At 44.5% G+C, this 24761-nt stretch overlaps 1 long non-coding RNA gene across 1 annotated transcript in view; it reads right to left on the reverse strand.

Moving 5' to 3' along the window:
• Positions 1 to 24761, reverse strand: part of LOC138258758 (uncharacterized) — a 56719-nt gene that overhangs the window by 25761 nt on the left and 6197 nt on the right. Inside the window, exon 2 of the long non-coding RNA XR_011198553.1 lies at positions 24258 to 24325. This is a non-coding gene — a long non-coding RNA (uncharacterized lncRNA). The remainder of the gene's footprint in view (positions 1 to 24257; positions 24326 to 24761) is intronic.

Genomic DNA, 24761 nt, shown 5'->3' on the forward strand with positions numbered 1-24761 from the left:
TTATTTTCAAAAAATGGGGAAAAAGGGCTGCAGGAGAAGACTTTTGTTTTTTTCTCCTGAAAATGGCATCAACAAAGGGTTTGCAGTGCCAAAATCACCATCTTCCCAGCTTTCAGGAACAGGCAGACCTGAATCAGAAAACCCAATCTTTTAACACAATTTTGGCATTTTACTGGGACATACTCCATTTTTATTATTTTTTGTGCTTTCCGCCTCCTTCCAGTTAGTGACAAAAATGGGTGTGAAACCAATGCTGGATCCCAGAAAGCTAAACATGTCTGAAAAGTAGACAAAATTCTGAATTCAGCAAGGGGTAAGTTGTGTAGATCCTATAAGGTTTTCCTACAGATAATAACATCTGAAATAAAAAAATATTGAAATTGAGGTGAGAAAAACAGCCATTTTTCTCCACGTTTTACTCTGTAACGTTTTCCTGTGATGTCAGTTTTTTGAAAGCGATCTACTGTTACAACTGCTGGACTGTTCTGGTTGCGAGGATATATAGGGCTTGTAGGTTCATTAAGAACCCTAGGTGCCCAAAGCCAATAAAAGAGCTGCACCTTGCAATGGGTTTTCATTCTATACTGGGAATACAGCAATTCATTTGCTGAAATATAAAGAGTGAAAAATAGGTATCAAGAAAAACTTTGTATTTCCAAAAAGGGTACAAAATAAGGTGTTGAGAAGCAATGGTTATTTGCACATCTCTGAATTCCGGGTTGCCCATACTAGCATGTGAATTACAGGGCATTTCTCAAATAGTCGTCTGTCCATTCGGAAGGAAAAAATGTAGAGAAAGGCCAAGGGCAATAACACTTGTTTTGCTATTCTGTGTTCCCCCAAGTCTCCCGGTAAAAATGGTACCCCATTTGCGTGGGTAGGCCTAATTCTCGCGATAGGTAACGCAACAGAGACACATCACATTTTTACATTGAAATCTGACGTTTTTTTTGGCAAAGTCCCTAGCTGTGGATTTTGGCCTCTAGCTCAGCCGGCACCTAAGGAAACCTACCAATCCTGTGCATTTTTTAAAACTAGACACCTAGGGGAATCCAGGATGGGGCGACTTGTGGGGCTTTCACCAGGTTCTGTTACCCAGAATCCTTTGCAAACCTCAAAATTTGGCCAACAAAACACTTTTTCCTCACATTTCGGTGACTGAAAGTTCTGGAATCTGAGAGGAGACACAAATTTCCTTACACCCAACGTTCCCCCAAGCCTCCCGATAAAAATGGTACCTCACTTGTGTAGATAGGCCTAGTGCTCGCAACAGGAAATGCCCCAAAACACAACATGGACACATCACATTTTCCCAAAGAAAACAGAGCTGTTTTTTGGAAAGTGCCTAGCTGTGGAGTTTGGCCTCTAGCTCAGCCGGCACCTAAGGAAACCTACCAATCCTGTGCATTTTTGAAAACTAGACACCTAGGGGAATCCAGGATGGGGCGACTTGTGGGGCTCTCCCCAGTTTCTGTTACCCAAAATCCTTTGCAAACATCCAAATTTTGCCAACAAAACACTTTTTCCTCACATTTCGGTGACTGAAAGTTCTGGAATCTGAGAGGAGACACAAATTTCCTTACACCCAACGTTCCCCCAAGCCTCCCGATACAAATGGTACCTCACTTGTGTAGGTAGGCCTAGTGCTCGCAACAGGAAATGCCCCAAAGCACAACATGGACACATCACATTTTCCCAAAGAAAACAGAGCTGTTTTTTGCAAAGTGCCAAGCTGTGGATTTTGGCCTCTAGCTCAGCAGGCACCTAGGGGAAACCTACCAAACCTGTGCATTTTTTTAAACTAGACACCTAGGGAAATCCAGGATGGGGTCACTTGTGAGGCTCTCACCAAGTTCTGTTACCCAGAATCCTTTGCAAACCTCAAAATTTGGCCAAAAAACACTTTTTCCTCACATTTCGGTGACAGAAAGTTCTGGAATGTGAGAGGAGCCATCAATTTCCTTCCACTCAGCATTCCCCCAAGTCTTCTGATAAGAATGGTACCTCACTTGTGTGGGTAGGCCTAGTGCCCATGAAAGGAAATGCCCCAAAACACTATCTGGACACAACAAAATCATAAAATACAAAACTACCTATTTTTGAGGGGGGACACCTGCGTTTTTGGTCCTGCGCTCAGCAGCCATACAGGGAAACCTACCAAACCCAAACATTTCTGAAATCTAGACACCCGAGGGAGTACAGGGAGGTGTAACTTGTGTGGATCCCACATAGTTTTCCTATCCAGAATCCTCAGCAAACCATAAATTTAGCTGAAAAATCTAATTTTTCCCACATTTCTTTGTGGGATCACCTCACCAGGACAAATTTCCTACCACCCAACGTTATCCTGAGTCTTCTGGTAAAAATGATACCTCACTTGTATAGGTGGGCCAAGTGCCTGTGACAGGGAAGAGCCAAAAACATGTCGAAATTGAGGGGGAACCAAAGCGGGTCCAAAAGGGCAGTTTGAAAAAAAACATTTTTAGGCTGACAAATGGGGCAGAATTGTTATCAGTATAGATGAGACAATGCTACAGATTCCATAAGGTTCCATCACAAAAATGTGGAAAAAATGTGTGATTTAAAGCAAAGTTGGAGGTTTACAGGGCATTGTGGGTAAGAAAATGATGAGGGGTGCATGTGAAGCACACCACCCTAGACTCACCCAGATGTTTAGTTTTCAGATGTGTCTAGGTTTTGTGGATTTTTCTATATGGCCGCGTCCCAAAGTCCAAAAAGTGCAGCCCTCACCATTCCAAGTGGGACGATTTTGAGAGTTAGCCAAGCTCTCATGGCCCAAATGTAAAACCAAAACCCAAAATAATCAAATGTCCTCTTGCTTGCCATGGGATAAGATGTTTTAGTGTGCGGGGAGAGCTGAAAGAGCTGAAAGACTGTTACCCCCTTCAGTTGGGGTGGGGGCATAACTCTCTGGCATCTAATAGACTCTCTGAACAACTTTGGCCCCATTTATTTGGGGTGGGGGTATGGCTATGCCCCACCCTCTTATTTTGAAAAAAAACATCTTCCCTGGTCTCTGGTGGGCTTTCAGCCCCCTGGGGGGCAGATGGGCCTTCCAAAAATAGACCGATGTGCCCCCAAAGGGGGAAGATATGGCCAGCAGTAATGTGCCCCCATGGGGAGCAATCCTTGCCCAAGGGTCTGCCCCCACAAACAAAACACACACAGACACACACACACACCAATCCCTAGTGCTGAAGTGGTTTCTGCCCCCCCGGGGGCAGATTGGCCTATTAGAAATAGGCTGATCTGTTCTCAAGGGGAGCAGAAATGGCCTAAAATAAATTTGCCTCCCCCCCAAGGGAGCGACCCTTGCCTAGGGGGTCGCTCCCCTTGCGTGAAATTGTCGCAAAAAACAATTGGGCGCAGATTGACCTAATGGCCTAAAAATAATTTGCCCCCCTGGGGAGCGGCCCTTGCCCAGGGGGCCGCTCCCCTTATGCGTAAAATACAAAAAAAACTCCCTGGTGTCTAATGGCCATTTCTGCTGCCCGATCGCATCGTGATCGGGCAGCAGAAATGCTGAGAAAGACATCAATGGAAAGAAAAGGCCTTTCCTTTCCTTTGATGCCTCTCTTGGCCCCTCCACGTGATTGGAGGAGAAATGCAAAAGCGCGGAGGGGCAGGCAGACGCGCACTGATGTCATCAGATGCCACAGGGGGATCGGGGGTGGAAGGGGAAGCGATTCCCCTTTCATCCCTGGGGAGCGCTCCCCCCATGAGCCAGTCCAAGGATGTAACCGTTACGTCCTTGGCGCCTCAGCGCTACAGCCAAGGACGTAACTGTTACGTCCTTAGCTGGGAAGGGGTTAAGGAGGAATGGAATGTAGATGCTGCGTTGCCTAAAACTGAAGTGCTTTAAACAGACACATACTTTGTATGCGCAAACAGGAGCTGGCATACATATGAGACTAAAGACACGGGGTTTAAGGACAAATTAATTAACTTGTTCGCTGCCAAAAATTAAGGCAGTTTAAAAAGCCACATACTTTGGGTTTGAGAAAGGCACAGATGTGTCCAAACTGTTTATGTTACTTTGTGGCAGCCTGGCCTGAAGCATGTGACTGGATTGCATGTCTGTATAAACTATGGGAGTCTGGTTCCAGACTAGTGTATGCTTTAAACAGACACATACTTTGTTTGCACAGGGAAGAGATGCAGCCCACGAACACATGCAGTCACACAGACTGCTTAAACATTCCATGCCATTTGTTTGGTGCTATAAAAGGAAGTGCAGAATTCCGAAACATTCAACTAACCGGGATAAACTAATCCTTATTGGTAGAGAGGAAGGAAGACACTGCAATTCTCCCTTTGCAGAGGATGAAAAGTATAACTAGGGGATAGACAAGTATCAAACAAAACCACAACAAAGGGATACACATATATATATATATATATATATATATATATATATATATATATATATATATATATATATATATATATGTGTGTGTGTGTGTGTGTATCTATATGATCCTAAGAAAAAAAGGGATTCATTTCAATGTAAAGATACTGTGGCTTTATAACCACTCTATCACTCCCACATACTGCAACATCTGTCCTTGCTAACTCACCAGTCTGAATGTCTCTCATTATTTCTACTAACCAGATCTGAACTCCCCTCTCCATTGCACAAAGGGCATACTACCACCTCTTGGCTCTTGTCCCAAATACACCTATCTTCTGTTTTATGGCTTTCCTAACCTTTTTAATAAATTTTGTCATCATAAATGTTGACCAATATGCACAAGCAACATGAACTCCTATCTTAACCTGATCTCCCACCACCACTTTCACATCTAATAAATTTGTTCTGTGGTCGAACCTGGCCTTTTTCTTAAACTGCAGTTTCTCTGCACAGTATCTACATGCACCTGGAACACTGTCCCCCAAGCCTTTATTCCACTCCATCCTACCTGGACAAACCCAGGTAGACAGCATGCTTCTACTGAACAGTTCAAACAGGGATTTACCTGTTGTAATGTGTGGAGACATACAAAATGCTTAATGACTTTAGTTCTTGCTTCCAGTATAATCAATTTGCTCTGGCTAATCGTACTTCTTCGTTAAAGTCTTGTTCATTTGTTCAGTTGCTTCATTTGTTTCTGGATGACATAAGAAAGACTTCTTATGTCTAACTCCACAATATTTCAGATATGATTCCATTGACTGTAAACAGCATTTCACTCAATAGTCAGACAATATACATTTTGCATTCCTTTCACACCTTAAATGTTCTTCAAGATTTGATAACAGAGTTGGTGCTGATATTTCATACACAAGAAACGTCAAATAATCTGTAATATAAATGCATTAGGACAATCAAGTGAGGAGCTGCATGTTCTCCTCTAATTAGCCCTAACGTATCAATGACTAACTCTTCCCTCCGATAATGAGGCAAATGTCTGACTTTTGGTGTTTTATCACTATTTCTACACTCCACACATTCTTTCACTATATTCTCCACCTCATTGTAAAGCACAGTCCATCAAAAATCACAACAAAGTCTTTCTTTAGTCCTCACAATGCACATATGGCCCCATGTGCTGAATTCATCAACTTACTACTTACCTCTTCAGGAGGTAATAATTTGGTGCCACACAACAGTATACTATTGTCCATAGCTAGCTCGTTTCTTACCATCTACCATAAACTACCCAGGTTTTTAAAATTGTGTTTAGTTTACTATCCTGAAGAAATAATGCGACTTTGTTCAAAACCTCATCCTTAGAAAATAATTCTCTCCATTCTTCTGCCATCAATGCCCCTTGAGTTATTACAAACACTCTAATTTCCCCTTCTACCCATTCAAGGTTTTCAGCCTAATTTACATTACTTGCCTCGTCATAATTCTTCCTCACCTTAACCGTTTGAAATAAACAATTAGCCGAACAGCTGTGTACCCCTGGTATGCACTCCACAATGATGAAATATTCTTGTATTCTAATAATCCAGCTTTGCATCCTCGAAAACAAATAATTTAAACCTTTTTTGACTTGAAAGTCTTTCTGTCATTCTTCATCCCATGTAAACATCACCTTCTTGACTAAGTCATCTCATGCTGTCTTACTGGCATATTTTTTAATAATAATCTTTCCATAGCCATCTATGATCTCAAGAAAAGAGATCACCATCACGTTTTTGGAATTCACTCTATTTCTCATGACCAAATTACCCAAATAATTTACTTCTTTCACTCTAAAGTTATACTTTTCTGCCTTTAGAGCCAAACAAGACTACATAAACCGTAAAAGACCTTTACATAGTGTTTTATCAGGTTATTTTACCATGCTGCTGATAACCCACAAATCATCTTGATAGCATTTTATCACAGAAATTCCTTTCAAAACTAAGTTGACTCTTTGAATCACTAATTCAATGGCAATCAAACTAAACAGAATTCTCTTGAATTTAAAGGTTCCACTTAGGGTAATAAAAGCTGTCAAATCCTGTGAGCTTTAATCTAATATCACATGATGAATGACCAATGCAAGATCTACTGTTGAAAAATATCTTGCATCGGACAATATCAACATCATCTCTTCAATTCTTAGAAGATTAAAGTTCTTGACTTATTACTTCCCTATTTAACGCCCTGAAATCAATGCATAAACTGATTGTTCCATTGTGTTTATTGGTTACTACTATGGGTGCAAACCATTCAGTTGCTTCTTCTGGTTCTATTATTCCCATTCCACATAACCTGCCCAGCTCACTACTCCCATTTTACACACTCAAGGCCAAAGTCTCACCTTTGAGCATATTGGGACAGCATTTTTTAAAGTTTCATCACATGTTTTTAACATTTTAAAGAACTTAGATCTACTTTGAACAGGTCCTTAAACTCAATCTGAAGCCTGTTTCCTTATATGTCACTCCAAACAACTCTTGGTGAGGCCATCCAAGAATGTTGTCACCTCTGTGTGACACACACCTTTTCCACAGCATATTTTCCTTTCATTTCCTGTATCCTCCCTGCTTTATGTCCACCCTATTGAGACTCTTTCCTTTTCCAAAAGACTTTTCAAACGTTTGTCTAGATAATATTGTCAAAGTAGGAACAGGAATCAATACAAACACCATCCATATGTACCTCTTCCGATGGATGATCACAAGCCTTTCCACCTTTCCACCTACCTAATTAATCGTGAGGCCACTTTTTATCATTCTTTTATAATTCTGTATTATGATACTAGTAGTAGTTTTACCACTTGTATTTTTTGCAGCAAATTTAAATAATTGTGCAATAAATATTACTTACTTCTTTCATTTGTTCGCATTCCTTCTTTATGTCCTTGCTTCTGCAGCATCTGAAAACATTCCCCTTCTTTCACAACTGTTGCATATACTTTTTAAAGCAGGACAACTTTTCACATTAGTTTTATTCCCTATATTTCTGCAGCAATAACACTCACCTTTGAACTCACTTTCATTGCCGCTTAATTCTTCTTTTCCACACATTCTTTTTCATCAACTTTCAGCTCTGTTATGGTTTTCTACTCTTTGGCTCATTGAACTCTAAACACACTTAACCATGTTTTCCACTCTTTGTGACACCAATATCACTTCATCCAACAAAGCTTATCTGTTATCCATAATTGCTCTATGGTTTTATTTCTATGCATTTCAACAGCTATTCATCCTGTATTCCTTCTTCCACCCTGCCCCAAATTTGTAACTTGGTACCAAATTTCTAAAATTCGTCACATATTCCTCCACAGATTCTTTTATTCCTTGTGCTCATAATTCAAAATGGTATATTTCTAAAATTGTGCTCACACAAGGTAAATAATGTTTGTCCAATTTGTTAATTGTAAAATTAACACTGTTTCATCCTTCTCACTCACATTTGGTGAGTTCTCTGATACTACATGCTCTCTTATCCCAAGACTATATAGTAACAATGTTTGTTTTCTTTCTGCACTAAGTTTTGTCCCACACACTCTTGGGTAGCTCGTAAAAAACATTTTTCCACAACTTCTTTTGTATACAAGGTTTTCCAGGTGAAGAAAGATAAAATAGAGGTGTAATACAGTTCTGCATTATACAATCATAAAATGTACCTCACAACCTTACTATGTTAATACAAATTATATCCAATGTCATAAACTTTCTTATTTCCTCTTTCTGCTAGAAACATTCTTAGAGAAGTTGGTTCTGCTTTGTGTTAAAGATTCTAATAAGTGAATGGTTTATATAATGTTGACAAAGGTATGCTTATCACCATTTTCCAGACAGCTGAAAACATACCTGTGTGTAATTTGTCAGGCACTACAAGTTCTCTCAAAGGTTGTGTTCTAATATTATTCTTAAATTCTCAGCAGATCGATTTCTCTTCCATGCATTCTCAAAAAGTGTCGCTTAATTTGATAGAGGTGTCCCTGTCACTGAGCTGCAGGTGCTTATGGACAGATCTCTTTCCCCACAAAAATTCAATTTTGTGGGTAGTGATCTCTAAGATCCGGACACCTTAGATGCATACTACTCAACACTCACTCCCTTGTCAAACACACAATAGAAGTACAAGACCTACTTGACTACATCGCCCCTGAGTCACCTTCTTCACAGAGATCTGGACAACCACCTCCTCAGCCCCGACATCACCACTGCGATCCCTGACGGCTATAAGATCATCCATAAAGACTGCGCAATCAACCAGGAGGAGACATCGCCATCGTCCACAAAAACACACTCCGCCTCTTGATCAGAGTCGATGTCCAAACCCCATCACCGAACACCTACACTTTAAGATTCAGACCAATCCAAACACCACCCTCTGCGGTAGCCTCATCTACAGAGGCCCCAGACCCTGCTCCCCTTACAGCAAAGCCCTGGCCAACCTCATTGCTCCCCAAGCCCTCACCCTAACGTACTACATCCTTCTCGGTGGCCTCAACTTTCACCTCAAAAGCAACCCAAGCTGCAGCAACCCAAACACCTCATCCCTCATAGAGTACCTCGACACCCTTGGGCTCTAACAACTGATCAACCTCCCCACACACTCAGCAGGACACACCCTCGACCCTGTCTTCCCTTCTGAAACAACACCTCCACTGGACCAGCTACCACTGCATCCATTTTTCCTTCACCAAGACCACCGGACATCACCACGCCCCCCCTGCAGAAACTGGAGCAAGCTCACCAAAGCCCATCTCACTGTCACACTCCGCCACTCCCACACCACCGCACACCGGAAACCTCCACCAATGGATCGCCGACTGCACCAACTCTCTAGCCCTCCTAAGATACCCACCGGTAACTAACACCACAGGAAACCCAGCTGGTTCTCCCCTGACCTCCAAGAATCAAAGCACACCTGCAGACGTCTCGTGAGAAAGTTGAGCAGCAGCAATAGCACAACAGACCACAAAGCCTTCAAAGACGCCGCCACATCCCCCCACCAGCTCATCAGATCAGCTAGAAATCAGTCATTCGGGAGTGCATCAATGCCAGCCCACACAAGAGCAAGGAACTCTTGACCATAGTCAAAGAATTTGCAAAAACCTGCACGGACACCACAGACATCCCCCCTCCCAAGATCTATGCAACAACCTCGCCATCTTCTTTCACCAAAAAATCCAGGACATCTATGAAGGATTCGCAAGCCAATACACGCCCCCCCCACCCACCAGCACCACCACCACGGACTCTGACCCACTGCCGACCCTGAACCACTGGACCCTCCTCACCCCGGAAGACACCCTGAGGCTCATGAGTTCCATCCACTCTGGGGCACCCTCAGACCCATGCCTCTAACACATCTTAAACCGAGCTGGCACCACCATCGCCCCCAAACTATTGCCGTACCATCAACTGCTCCATCAAGACTGGCACCTTCCATGAATGACTGGAAACATGCGGGGGTAACCCCTTGCTGGGGAAGTCCTCTGAAGTTCCGACAGAGATGAAAAACTACAGACCTATCTCACTGCTTCCTTTCCCAGCCAAGGTAATGGAAAAAGCAATTAACACACAGCTCACCAAGTTCATCCAGACAAACTACATCCTAGATCCCTCCCCAATCCGGATTCAGGAGCAACCACAGCACAGAAACTGCACTACTACAGCCACAGATGACTTCCCCACCCTATTGGACCCCGAAGAAACAGCTGCACTCATCCTCCTCGACCTCTCCACCGTGCTTGACACCGTCTCCCACACCACTTTATGCACCAGAATACATGACACCGGTATCCCGAGCAAAGCCTTGGAATGGATCTGCTCCTTCCTCACTGGCCAAACCCAAAGAGTCAGGCTCCCACCTTTCACCTCAAAACCGATAGAAACCAGCTGTGTCCCCCAGGGCTCCTCTCTGAGCCCCACCCTTTTCAATGTCTATATGACCCCGCTCGCCAAGATCATCAGACACCACAGGCTCAACATCGTCTCATACGCCGACAACACACTCCCTCACTGATGAACCATCAACAACAGAAAGAAACTTTCACAATGGAATAAAGGCAATTGCAGACTGGATAAAAGACAGCTGCCTTAAGCTCAGCTCAGATAAGACAGAGATCCTCATAGTGGACCCCACCCCTATCACCTGTGATGACTCCTGGTGGTGCACTGCCCCATCTCCCACCGGCCATGCACACAACCTCAGAATCATTCTCGACTCCTCGCTGTCTGTGGCCCATCAAATCAACGCCGTCTCATCCTCATGCTTTCACACACTGTGCCTGCTCCGGAAGATTTTCAAGTGGGACCCCATCGATGCAAGAAGAACAGTCACCCATGCACTTGTCAGCAGCAAACTTGACTACGGCAACACACTCTGGCCCTCATTCTGACCCTGGCGGTCTTTGACCGCCAGGGCGGAGGACCGCGGGAGCACCGCCGACAAGCCGGCGGTGCTTCAATGGGGATTCCGACCGCGGCGGTAAAGCCGCGGTCGGACCGGCACCACTGGCGGGGTCCCGCCAGTGTACCGCGGCCCCATTGAATCCTCCGCGGCGGCGCAGCTTGCTGCACCGCCGCGGGGATTCTGACCCCCCCTACCGCCATCCAGATCCCGGCGGTCGGACCGCCGAGATCCGGATGGCGGTAGGGGGGGTCGCGGGGCCCCTGGGGGCCCCTGCAGTGCCCATGCCACTGGCATGGGCATTGCAGGGGCCCCCGTAAGAGGGCCCCTAAATGTATTTCACTGTCTGCTGCGCAGACAGTGAAATACGCGACGGGTGCAACTGCACCCGTCGCACAGCTTCCACTCCGCCGGCTCGATTCCGAGCCGGCTTCATCGTGGAAGCCTCTTTCCCGCTGGGCTGGCTGGCGGTCTGAAGGCGACCGCCAGCCAGCCCAGCGGGAAAGTCAGAATTACCGCCGCGGTCTTTCGACCGCGGAACGGTAACTTGACGGCGGGACTTTGGCGGGCGGCCTCCGCCGCCCGCCAAGGTCAGAATGAGGGCCTCTATGTCTACATCAACAAGAAACTCCAAACTAGACTCCAGAGAATACAGAACGCCATGGCCAGACTCATCCTGGACATCCCCCACTACAGCCACATCTCCACCCACCTGAGAGACCTACACTGGCTCCCTGACAACAAGCGCATCACTTTCAAACTCCTGACACATGCTTGCAAAACCCTACACAACATCGGACCTGCCTACCTCAACCACTGCCTCTCCTTCTACGTACCCCCTAGGCAGCTCTGTTCTACTTATCCACGTCCCCCACCAGCGTAATGGGACACCCTCAGGTGATAAGCCACACTATACAAATATCTGATTGATTGATTGATTGATTGAAGATCTGAAGATCACTCGAGTCATCGAGTGGCAGGCACATATGTACCTGCATAAATCCTGCTGAGTGTGCCTGTAATGTATTAGGCTTAATCACCATAACTTTGCTCCTGAGTGTGAGCTCTGCATCCTTTTGAGGTTATGACTGATGATATATCTGCAATAATAAATATGTGTTGTCTCCTACTTTCAAACTGGTGTCTGTATATTACGTTAGGCTTTAAAACTGAGAAGGAACTCACCGGTTCATAATGCAGTTTGTGCAACTACATGAAACTCCTCCAGACTCCTATCAATGACAAGAGTTGTTTAACAAGCCATCACTGATAGTTAAAAGCGTAGATAATTCACACCTAGACGTATCGTTCCTACTGTCAAATGGTTTTGCGCTCCACTGACAGCTTCTTCCACAAGAGTGTTCTCCCCTATTCAGACTTCCAAACTCCTCAAATTTCTTCTTGTAATTCTTTCTTTTTATTTCTGCGTTGAGGTACTCAAATTATGTCATCAAATCAATTGCAGCATGATGATGTAAATGCACTGATAAGTTCAAGAGATCTTCATTGCAGCAGTCCATCCACGGTACATCAGCAACTGTCATTACTTTGAATCCTATAATTAGTTACATCATAACGTTCCACTAACAGGAATAAACCAATACTCGCAGATCAAGACGAAGCAAGACGCCGCAGTCCCTTGCAAGACTTTGTGTACTCTTCAGTATTCAGATTGCCAGTGTTAACGCGCAGGCAACCAATCCCCTATGCAGGTGTTTTGCTTGGACCAATGCCTAAAAGTATAAGAGCATCCTTCTCCTGGGCGGGGTTTTCCATTGTCTTTTGGTGATGTCAGGAAGGGCATTCAACACTAGAAAGCTATCGGGTCAGAGTTCTTTGTCAGTGTCATGTCCCCCTCTCTACTGGTGAAGCCTACGCTAGAACACTGCCTCTCTCAGACACAGTATCAAGTAGATGACCTACCTACCCAGAGAGCTACCCTGGGCTGTAGACCCCTGGTTGATTATCACAAATATGGGCTTCACTCCATAGGTCTGGGGTTGCTTGTGTTCTCTTGCATAGTGGATGTGGCATCGGAGTTTTGGGCTTGACTATTGATATTAGAGCAGAAGCAAAATTGATTGACATACTATTGCTTCCTGTCTGGAGTTGCAGTTGGCAAAAACATTTGCAAGCATTCCATACATCACATTTTGTTGTTTTTATGTCATACCCTTGGTGCACAGAGTATGTTCACACGTGAGTACTGTGTTCCACTGTGCTATAGGATCTAGGGTGCACTTCACTGATAGGCCCAACAAAACTGAAATCGTCTGGGATTGCATATGTCCCTGCTCAGAGGAGATGTAGGCTGGGCTGTTCTTACAGGCCAGCCTGTAGCAGGATCAAAACTGATTTGCATATGGTTGCTCAATGTCTGGAATAGCACAGTGGGCAAAAACAAGATGGACTAGAATGCTGTCCAAGTAATTGCCAGAGACCGAGACTTAAGTAAACATTTCTAACCATTACCTTTTGTTGTGTAAATGACCTGCTCCCTATGACCCATGCAAGGTGGTGTAGGGATCTCATGTTTAGACCAGTGCTATTTTGAAAAGCCTGGCATGCAAGAAGAGCTGTACAGCTGTCACCAGGCAGCCAGCAGAGTGGACGCATACCATTCCTGTCCTAATGTAGTTAACCGTTATTGTTATCCCCCTGTGATGGAGGAGGTAGCAACATAACCCTCACTGCCCTACATCTGAAATGCAGAGCCTAATTGTTTATCACCTTTTACTGTCCCTGAAGTGCTGACACCCGCTGATGTTTCTGGTATTGCATAATAAAGAAGGTACAAATGCAGATGCTGAGGACATTGGACCTCATCTAGGCAAAGAAGAGAGGCTTCAGACTTAAGACATTCTGGTTGGAGAGATAATTTTGGAACTGGCTGAGGAGGTGAGAGAAAAAATATGTTTGAAAGTGGTGAAATTCTGTTTTTGTTTTCCTGGATTCTGTTCAGCGCTACTAAAACTTTCATAGTGTGTACCAAATACAGAACCCTTCCTGGGATTGTTAAGTGCATTGCCTTTGACACTTGAGCAGCCATGTGCAGAGGAAGAAGGTCCTAACTTATAAACAGTTGTTTAATGACTTAGAGTGAAGCAATGTTTGAACTCCTGTCATGTGAAGCTGCAGTAGCACTCCATTGACTTGCAAGAAACTAACCTGGAAAAAGCTTGCAGCAGCTGATCGCAAATGGGTAGTCAACACAGGATGGCAGAAGGGACAGGGCTCCAAGCAAGTGAAGCTCACTAGGGACCAGAGCCACCAGCAACAGGCCAGAGCAAAGCAAATGACCATGGTAAATCCCAGGCATGTCAAGGAAGAAATGCAAATAATCAGTTTCAGACTCAGTGCTCTCAGGTGTGAAGCACAGGTCTCGTTGGTTCTTGGGTTTAGGAGAGCCTCTGTGAGGTGTGTGGCAGTGTTAATCATAGAATTACCCTGTGTGTATGTTGGTGACCACCTTTTCACCCGAGATGTGCCACCCTACCAGCTGAGGAAGTCACAAGTTTGTCATATGGGTATCGGACACTGGCAGGCTCTGTTATAGCCCAACGACCCTGTGATTTGTTTCCTGAGAACCTTGCCTGTTTATTACCCCACATTACATACAGCCGGTCACAGGCGTTGAGTGATCAGCAATGAGATCATCTTACAGAAACCCATTTACGTGTCCAAGCTATATATGGATGAGCGTGTTAGGGACATTAAAATCGGTAGAGAGATATCTCAGCAGGTATTCACTTTTGGTGAAATTTCTCAGAGAACTGAGGAAGCGGATGCTGTGGCGACTTGGTCTCAGACTGTCCACGGAGGAACCGTAACAGCTCTCCAAAAAATCTGTCAAGAGTCTTCCTGACACCAGTCAGAGCAGCTTACACCTAAATGGTCAGAGTCTCAGGTGGCTGAGGTGATCTGGTGATGTAGGAAGGGGCCTTCCAAAGCTGCAAGAGTTGCTAGCTGGTGGAGATCCCAAATGTCTGAGTTTGTGAAGGCTTTAGTAACATTTCCCACTGTCAAGGATCTGCCCAGGTAAGCTGTGTACATTCAAAAGGTGAGGAAAAAGGGCTCTGCGAGGTGTGTGGGAAGATGAGCTGCTTCAACAGCTGCTTCTCTGATACAAAGCCTAGAGCCAGAAACTGGCAGGTCACCTGGTGCACTTGAACTTCCTGCTGCAACTGGGAAATGAGGTTACCCTCGCAGGCACTCTTTAGTTGTAGAGTTTTGAGGGACCAAAGGCTGCAAGACTGAGGTAAAGCAAAGTGATAGTTTGATTTCCACTTTATTTGAAGAGTTGTGGATTCTCACACTACCATTAAAGCATGTCAACACTACAATATATCCATAACAGTCCCTTGGATAGAGTTTGCATCCCAATCCTTTATGGTAGTGGTTCCCAACCTGAGGTCTGGGGGCCCCTTAGTTCCGCAAAGTCTCATCAGGAGGTCCGTGACTGCTTAGGAAATTCACCAATATAAACAGATTAACAAAGTGTGTATAAATAAAGTGGCTAAATATACAGTTGAACATTTTAAAACATACTGTAAATGTCAAGGAAATTGAAATTGGAGCCTAAAAATTAAATTTGTATCCTCAGATTGATTCGTGGGAGCAGTGCAAGTGCATCCAACAAAATATACTATGGACGATGTGTGGCTTTAATGGAATTTAGTAAACCTCCAACCTTCCATTAAAATGTTTATTTTTTTATTTTATTTGTTTGCTAATTAAATAAAATGTGTCATTTGTGTATGTTTTTGATGGAATGCTTTTTCTGTATTGTTTGTGTATTGTTTTGTTGTTCAAATCATCAACAATGTTTAGGCCTGGCTCCCCGGCTTCCAGTAATGACACGGTTGGGGGGGTGGGTCCCCGGATTCCAATATTTATTCAGCGGGGGTCCCCGGGTTCCAACAATGATAAAGTGTGGGTCCACAGAAGTCAGAAGCTTGGGAACTACTGCTTTATGGGACAAAAGGATGGTTATAGTTCCTTTTTTCTAGTCCTGCTTAATGAAAGGCTGTCAGGATGGTTCTGAAAAAGAGAGATGAAACTGGTCAGCTTGCTATCATGGAACCATGTTAATACCCTCCTCGTTGTATCTCTTTCCATTCCCTCTTTCCTCCCCTTGAACAGTGCTTAATTTGTGCTTGTTGTTTCTGGTGCTGAGCACCGGCACTTATTTTTGACGGCCGGGGCTTACTCTTCAGCGTCAAGCATTTGCTGCGAGCAAAAGACACATATGGTGAAAGACGGATGAAGGGAAAAACGAAAAATCGTCAGAAAGGGAGAAATTAGAAAGCTGCAAGAGTGAGCTGAAGGGACAGGGAGTGGCTTTCTATGGATTAAAGAGCCCGAGATGGCTTCATGATTACGCCTCCTCAGTATTCCATGTTCACACATTTAATTGCAGCAGCCGCGTGTTTAAGAGGTGGGCTTTGGGCACCGGCACCTTTTTATATAAAAATTAAGCACTGCCCTTGAAGTGCTCAATGGCGTTCCCCCGGACCCACATCCGGGATATTGCCCTACAGATGACTTGCCTGATGAAGAGACCTATGCCTGTCCTTGTACATCCTCTTAGTCTCTCCCTCTATACTGCCCTTATATCATGTTAAAGGTGGGCATCGCAATCTTGAGCTCTTCCTGTAGGTTCCTGAGAGGCTCCTGTTGTACGATCCTTATTCGAAGAAACGCGCAAATCCGAAGTCTTGTTATATTTATTTAAGAATATTTTATTTCCAATTAGCATTAATTACACAAGACGACATCCGACAGTCCTTGCACCTCGGGCAGCCAGGGAAACTGACTAAACCAAAATACAAATAGCGCCAGCAGAACCCGGTACAGCTCAAATAAAAGCATTTGAGCATGTTGAGCACGAGAAATAACACATCATCACTGTAAATTAAATAACAGCATATGTGCGTGTTGAGCACGAGAATCAGGTGAGTACAGGCATTACAGCACAAGCATGCAAGGCCTGCATTCCAAATAATGACAAAGTGCATGTCACATGAGACAAAATAAACAGTACAATAGAACATAACGTGACATGCCAAAGAAGCTTAAAGTACATATATACATATATAACACCTTTCCTCTTTTAAACAAAAAAGCATTTTTTAATCGATACAATAATCCTTATATTTGACAGGCATACCTCCATTACGAGTTACCTTTCCAGCAGTAGGTGACTGATTGACTCGGTGATAGGTATTCTCTGAAAACCTCACACTTTCTGCGTTACTGGCAAAATTACAGCATCATCATCAGATACACTCTGCCCTAAATCAACATTATTGCGCACAGTAACAGCAATCTGTGACCTTGAAGAATCAATATTACATTTTTCTTCCACATAACTGTACATCATTCAACCTTATCATCAATTGTATTTTTTTCGCCTGATTAGCTGACACTTTGACAATATCTCTTTTACTCCACCACCCTTTCTTACGTAGAAGAAGATAATCTTTCGAGACCCTCTCTGGATGTTGTGGAGCAGAAAAATTGGATTCTCCTTTTTTAATTCTACTAGGCACCCTCACATAAGCCAAATCCCATGTAGACAAATCTATGTATTTAACTCTATGTTTTTTATCAAATAAATCCTCAGTTTGACTTTGTTTGGCTGCTACTGTAGCTGGATCAGAAGATAAAATTACTGGTTTGCCTTTGCACACTTCTCTAATCCAGTCAGGACTCATGGAGTATCTGGAGAACCTTTTGCGTAATAACACAAAAGGACTAACACCAATGGTCTTATCAGATGTAACCAAATATGACCAAGCATTTTTTTAGAAAATATTTCATATCATGGTCCATCATTAATGCAGTTTGTACACCTTCCTTTGAAAACGTATTCATGCGCTCCACTAGACCAATAGATATGTGCAAGTTGAAACTCACTTACAAAATTCTTCATGTGAAAAGATGTGAAAAGATGTGAAATATGTCCCATTATTGGTCACAATTTTCTTTGGAACACCTTAAATAGCAAAAATATCTTGTAAAAACCTGATAACTGAATCAGTGTTAGGACTTGGTATGAAATCGACATAGACAACCATAGGGAAATAGTCCAAAAGTGCTATCATGTATTTTTGTGACATGTGTAGTAACTCAAATAGTCCTGCTAAATCTAAAGCAACTTTTTGCCAAACTTCTTTAGGCAATGGCACTGTATAAAGAGGTGTTTCATGCATCCTCCAGTGTTTATCTGAAACCAGACAGCACAGTCCCTCACCAATTTGCTAACTTGGGACTCCATGGCTGGCCACCAATAAAACTGAGAGCTTTACATGTACTGCTGATGCCCAAATGACCCTTGTGAGCTTCATCAATAAGAACCTCTCTCAGTAATGCAGGTGGTACACATACATCAGCACGCACTAACACACCATCAATTATGGAAACCTCTTCTGAAGCATGAGGTCTTAAGGAAGGCTCTACATTTCTCTTCCTTGCCCAGCCAGTTTTGATGTATGAGCACACAGTTGAAAGAATATTATCCTTACTTGCAGCTTCCAATCATTCCTTTTGTGTAATGATACTGGAATCACCAAGAATCCACTATTGCAATCACACATTCATCCGCAACAGTATTGTTCACAAATTCATTCAACCCAGGCAACCTAGTTAAGCAGTCAGCCCACACATTCCTCCCACCAGGAATATATTTTAATGTAAAGTCAAATTCTTGGAATTTGGAAAGTAGTCTAACAAGACATGCAGATGCTTTTCCTGAACTATTACCATTGACTAGATGCAAGAATCGTTTTGTGGTCAGGATACATATCAAAATGAGCACCTCAAATGTAACATTTAAACCTTTCTACAGCCCAAGAACAAGCCAATGCTTTACGCCCAATCGTGCTATTATTGGATTCATGGGAGATAAGTGTGCGCAAAGCAAAAGCAAGGGTGTGTTCTTTATCCTGAGAAAGCTGAGCTAAAATAGCCCCAATACCAATCTGACTGGTGTCTACTGTTATCAGATATTTGTTTCCAGCAACAAATGAAGATAGTGAAGGTGCTGATATAACCAATTTCTTTACTTTCTGAAAAGCCTGCTGAACCTCAGCTGACCAAATGTATTTAACACCTTTCTTTAGAAGATTTATCAAAGGTTGTACCACAAATGCATAACCTTCAACAAAATATGAGTAATAATCACTCAAACCCAGGAAGGAACGAAGTGTGTCATTGTCTCTGGGTGATGTAGCTTCTTCAGTGGCTTTAATGAGTGAATATTTTGGTGAAATTTCATTCAGTCCAATTGAATCCCTCAAATAATCAAAATACTGTGCAAGAAACTTTTACTTGTCAGTGCACAAAGTGATGCCAAATTCTTTAAACTTTGACAACCTGTGCTCAGCACTTTATTGTGTTCAGCCAGTGTCTTTGCTAAGATAAGGACATCATCCTGGAAGGCCTGAATACCTACCACATCTTCCAACATGGTGTCCATCAATCTCTGAAAGACACTGGCTGCCGAAGCCAACCCAAATAGTAATCTTGCAAATGTATACACACCAGAAGAGGTTACAAAAGTCGCAAACTCTTGTGATTTATCATCTGATGGAATTTGGTGATAAGCTGATTTCCATCAGTCAATCAAACAGTATTCGTAAAGCGCAGCTACTCACCCGTGAGGGTCTCAAGGCGCTGGTGGGGAGGGGACGAGCCTCATCGAAGAGCCTCGTCTTGAGGTTCTTCCTGAAGATGGTGAGCGGTGAGCTTTGTCTGAGGTGCAGGGGGAGGTTGTTCCAGCTCTTTGCTGTAGTGTAGGTGAAGGATCGTCCTCCGGCGGTGGTTTTGCGGATGCGAGGGATGGTGGCCAGGGCCAACTGGGTGGAGCGGAAGAATCTGGTGGGGGTGTGGAAGGAGACACGGTGGTTCAGGTGGGCTGATCCTGCGTTGTGTATGGCCTTGTACGTGTGGGTCAGAAGCTTGAAGGTGATTCGCTTCCAGACGGGTAGCCAGTAGAGGCTCCTCAAGTGTTTGAAGATGTGTTCTCGGCGAGGGAGGTCCAGAATGAGTCAGATGGCAGAGTTCTAGATGAGTTGTAGTTTTTTGATGTTCCTGGTTGAGGTGCCAGCATAGAGGGCGTTGCCGTACTCGAGCTTGCTAGTGACTAATGTGTAGGTGATTCTCCTGCGACAGTCTGTTGGGATCCATCTGAAGATCTTCCAAAGTTTGCTGAGTGTGAGCCAGCAGGAGGAGACGACAGAGTTTACCTGGCGGGTTATGGATAGGGAGGAGTCGAGGATGATTCCTAAGTTGCAGGCGTGCTCAGTCGGTGCTGGTGGGGGGGGGGTGCTGAGGGATGTGGCCCACCAGGAGTCATCCCAAGCTGAGGTGATGTTTCTAAAGATGATGAGCTCAGTCCTGTCGGAGTTCAGCATGAGGCAGCTTTCTCTCAACCAGTTGGCAACGACTGCCATTCCTGAGTGGAAGTTCCTTTTGGCTGTGTTCGGGTCTTCGGTGAGGAAAATGATGAGTTGTGTGTCATTGGCATTTGACACGATGTTCATACCGTGGCTTCTGACGATGGTAGCGAGAGGGGTCATGTATACGTTGAACAGTGTGTGACTCAAGTGAGGATCCTTGGGGGACTCCGTGGTGGATTCCTGTGGCTCTGGAAGTGTAGGGCTGGAGTCTGACCCTCTGCATCCTCCCAGAGAGGAAGGAGGGGATCTATTTCAGGTCTCTTCCACAGAGTCGGGTGCGCAGAGTGCTGTGGGAGACCATGTTGAATGCTGCTGAGGGGTCGAGGAGTAAGAGTGCTGCGGTGTGGCTGTGGTCTATGAATAATCTGATTTCGTGTGGGGCTGCCAGGAGGGCTGTCTCCGTGCTGTGGTTGCTGCGGAAGCTGGACTGGGAGCTGCCCAGGGAGTTGTTGGCCTCAAGGAAATTCCGTAGTTGTACGTTGGTTGCTTTCTCCAGTACTTTGGCGGGGTAGGGTAGCAGCGGATGGCCCGGAAAGTCTTTAGTTCTGATGGGTTGGCCGAAGGTTTCTTCAGGAGGGGGCGTATTTTGGGCTCGGGGAAGGTGCCCATGTTGATGGAGCAGTTGATTGTGTTGCGGAGCTCGGGGGCGATGGATGCACTAGCTCTGATGTATATGTGGTGTGGGCAAGGGTCCGAGGAGGCTCCGGAGTGGGTGCTGTTCATGATGTTGACTGTTTCCTCTGTGGTGAGCGTGGTCCTGCTGTGGATAGTCTGGGTGGGTTCTGGGGGGCTGGGTCGGTCACAGGTTTTCCAGATTTTCAGATTCCAGATTTAAGATCTAACAGTGAAAATCATTTTGCCTCACCAATGTTGGCCAGAACTCCTGTATTTTAGGCATTGGATGGAACTTCACAACAATATTTTTCTTCAGACTGCGCAAATCAGCAGACAGTCTGATGTCACCATCCTTCCTGCTTTCTATCACTATGGGACTTACCCACTCAGATGAAACTGCTTTTTTGATTATGCTATCCTGAACCACTATTTCTAAAAGCAACTTCAACTCCTCCCTTACCCTCAACTGTACTGGCCTTACTTTATGGGCTAACAGTACATCATTTACCCTTAACTTAATAGAATGCACATAGTTCTTAACACAACCAATTGTATCTTTTAAAATGTCAGGAAATGCTTTGACAATTTTTTGAGTTGCTTGCTGATCAGACACTTTTACCAATGACACAGATACATTAGAAACTCTCAGAGGCAGATCAGGCCCAGATACTAAATGAGGCCTGACGTGGCTAGATCTTGCCATCTCACAATGTGCCTGCCTTTAAATGCCACATAAACTTTGGTGAACACCTTCCTTCCAAGGCACATGATAAGCTCCTCAAAGTGCCTCAACATATTGATGTCCTGATCTCCATAAGCCTTGGGATATCAGTATCTCTCAAAACCACAGATGTCCTCCAATGTGCATTAAACAGCACATCAGAAATTATGGTGAAGGGGGCACCCGAATCACACATCATGTCAATTGTAAACATTTCCCCCAAAGTTACTTGACACATAGGATCCTTAACTTTCTCAGACATAAGGGAGTTAATTTCAAGATTCAACACCATGTTACTAAAATCTAACTCTCGTTCAGTTCAACGCTTCAAAATTATTCACATCCGCTGGCTCCACACTGTTCTCCCTTGTTCATTTTTCCCATTTTGCACACATTGTGAAAATGCACTAATTTCTTAAATTTGGTGGAACGTTTACCCACAGTATGACAATAAGTAAAGTTGTTTAAATGCTTCCTGGAACCACACCTGAAACAAAACTGATTAGATTTAGAAACATATTTTTTTTTTTTTTTTATCTCTTATACGAATAGCATCTTCATGTTCCAGTGTTTCTAGGGCAATCACCACAGAAGCAAGAGATAATGATGATTACTGATTCATCATTCAAGTGGAAACATAAATAGTTCAATACTTTTAGCAAGGTCAAGTACTTCAGACAATGAGGGATCCCTGCAGCTGAGTAGTCTCTCTTTTTTTAAACAGATTTTATTCGTTTTGCATATTAACAAACAGCATTGTTATTGAGAGTTCAAATGCAGATTCCACATAGGCAGTATGATATATTGTTCGTTATCTCTACAATGCCATAACATCAACCCCCCCTTTTCTTCCCCTTCTCCCCATTATGCTCCCAGGCTGATGTGAGTGGCTGTCTAGGTGCATCATCTGATGGATCATGGTTTGCTCCTTTTTCTGTGTGAGGGACACCTGTCCTTTAGGTTTATGTCAGTCCTCAATTATTCCGAGGTTTTAATCATCCGGGAATGCTGAGCAGGGATACTGACAGAGGGGTATCAGGATGCTTCAGGTCCTCCACAAGTCCCTCTCATGCTCTGGCCATGTTCAGGGAACGCTGATCTCAGCAGAGTTTGCAAAGCAACACTTCTTCCTCATAGCCAGCCCATCTCTCCAGTTCCCGCCTCCAAGTGGTCAATTTGGGTCCACTCACCACTTTCCAATTTCGAATTATTTCTCTTTCGGCCAGGACGAACCCTAAGTCTTGGAACTTATTTGTTGTTTTCGTCATAGCCCTGGGCCGGAAGTTGCTCAACAGGCAATAGGTATGGTCATATGGAATATCCTTATCCACCCCCTTAGCCAGTGTATCTTTGACCCCACTTCCAGTATATTACAAAGGCCGAACAGGTCCATATCATTTGGAAAAATTCAGCCCATAGTAGTCCACATCTCGGGCACTTCGCATCAGTGAAGCTGAAAAACGTATTGATATGTTCTGGTGTGCAGTATGCCCTGTGCACTAAATAAATTGGTTAGTTTGAATCTAGCATTTCTGAGATTTTGGGCACCCATTCTAGAATGGTCGTCCAGCTTTTGTAGTCTATGAGGGACCAAAGGTCTGTTTCCACTTGGTTTGTTGCGGTAGTAGTGATTGCTTGATATCTGCCCGTGTTGTTCTATATAAACAAGTGACTGCTTTGAACGTCCCTTCTGCTATCAGCTGATTAGTCTCTCTTGAACCTTTTAATGGGCGAGCGCAAAGCGCTCCGTCCATGATGTAATCTCTCTTTGGGCTTCAAACTACGCCCAGGTCACGTCAGTCACTTTCATTGGCTCCTGGGCTTGCTCTTTAAAATCTGCTTGCTTTCATTTGTTAAAGGCAGGCATTTTCCGGTGTTTAGCCCACCTACACAGCACCGGTAAAGTACTGAAACCATTTGAGGCTCAATGTTTTCAACCCGGGTTTCGAGAATACTGTAGGCGGGTGTCGCTCACCTCGCCTACCGCCGAACCACAATGGCGGCTACCGCACATCTCCGCCGGCCCCAGTTCGCGTCGTCAAGGAGACGCGTGGGGGCGGAGACGCCAATCAGCACCGGATTTCCGGGTTGCCGCGTCTCCACAAAAGGAAGACGTTACAGCCGAAAGACGCGCAGCAGAGCTGGAGGAGCAGGAGGCAAGCCGCGCAGCCGAATCCAGGAAGGAGGAGAAGAACAAGGACGCCGAACGGGAGGAGACGGGCCCCATCAGACCGGAACAGAGTGCTGAGACGAGGTCCCGCCTTGACGCTGGAGCCAAGGAACAACAGAGAGGAAGAGAGACATCCTGCCACGACCCAGGAGGGTCGTGGCTGTACAAGGTACGTGCCCTCTTCAGAGGCAACCCCAATAAAAGGGCAAGGGGGAGCTGGAGGGAGGAAAAAGGAGACTGGGGAGGGCCGGAGGAGAATAGAAAAGGCTATCCTGGGCACGGGAACTGGGGGAACTCACAGACCACCCTCCCACCCGGTCACTAACTTGACAGAGCACAATAACAGCCTGCTTCTTTAGTCCTAACCCCCCCAATCAAAACATCACCTCCTATAACTCTTATCCCCACACTCCCCCTGCACTAACAAATTAATAAGAGATAATAAACTACCGTCCCACTTACCTGAACCTATCCTTTTTGTTCTTCCGAGAATCCGCGAGACCCAGAAGACGCCACCTGAAGGTCGCCACCTAAAAAGAAGAAAGGAAGACTATTAAAAGACCCTTATAAGACCATCCTCACCTAGAACAGAGAAGTGCACGAAGAAAAGAAGACGTACCGCCATTACTATTATAAAAACCTGTCCCATACTAAATAAACCACGTATACGCCCTGTTAAGGGCTCTAAAATCCGAGTCCGTGTCCTCTGTCCCACTGAGCCCAACCCCACAAATACTTTATCTGTTTATTTTCCCTGCAGCGCGATCGCGCTGGGGTTTCATAGCGTGATTGCACTCCGTTTTTAAGTTTTCAATTTCAGCGCGATCGCGCTGCATTTTACATAGCGCGATCGTGCTGGTTTTTTTTCTTTTAATTTGTTTCAAGAAAAGTCCAGTTAGGAGTTTACAAAGCAAATAGCTCTAACGCGAGCAAATGCGAGCCCCGTTGCATTGAAAATACTTGTTT

The sequence above is a fragment of the Pleurodeles waltl genome, chromosome 9 (genome assembly GCF_031143425.1).
Source record: "Pleurodeles waltl isolate 20211129_DDA chromosome 9, aPleWal1.hap1.20221129, whole genome shotgun sequence".
Taxonomy (NCBI): Eukaryota; Metazoa; Chordata; class Amphibia; order Caudata; family Salamandridae; genus Pleurodeles; species Pleurodeles waltl.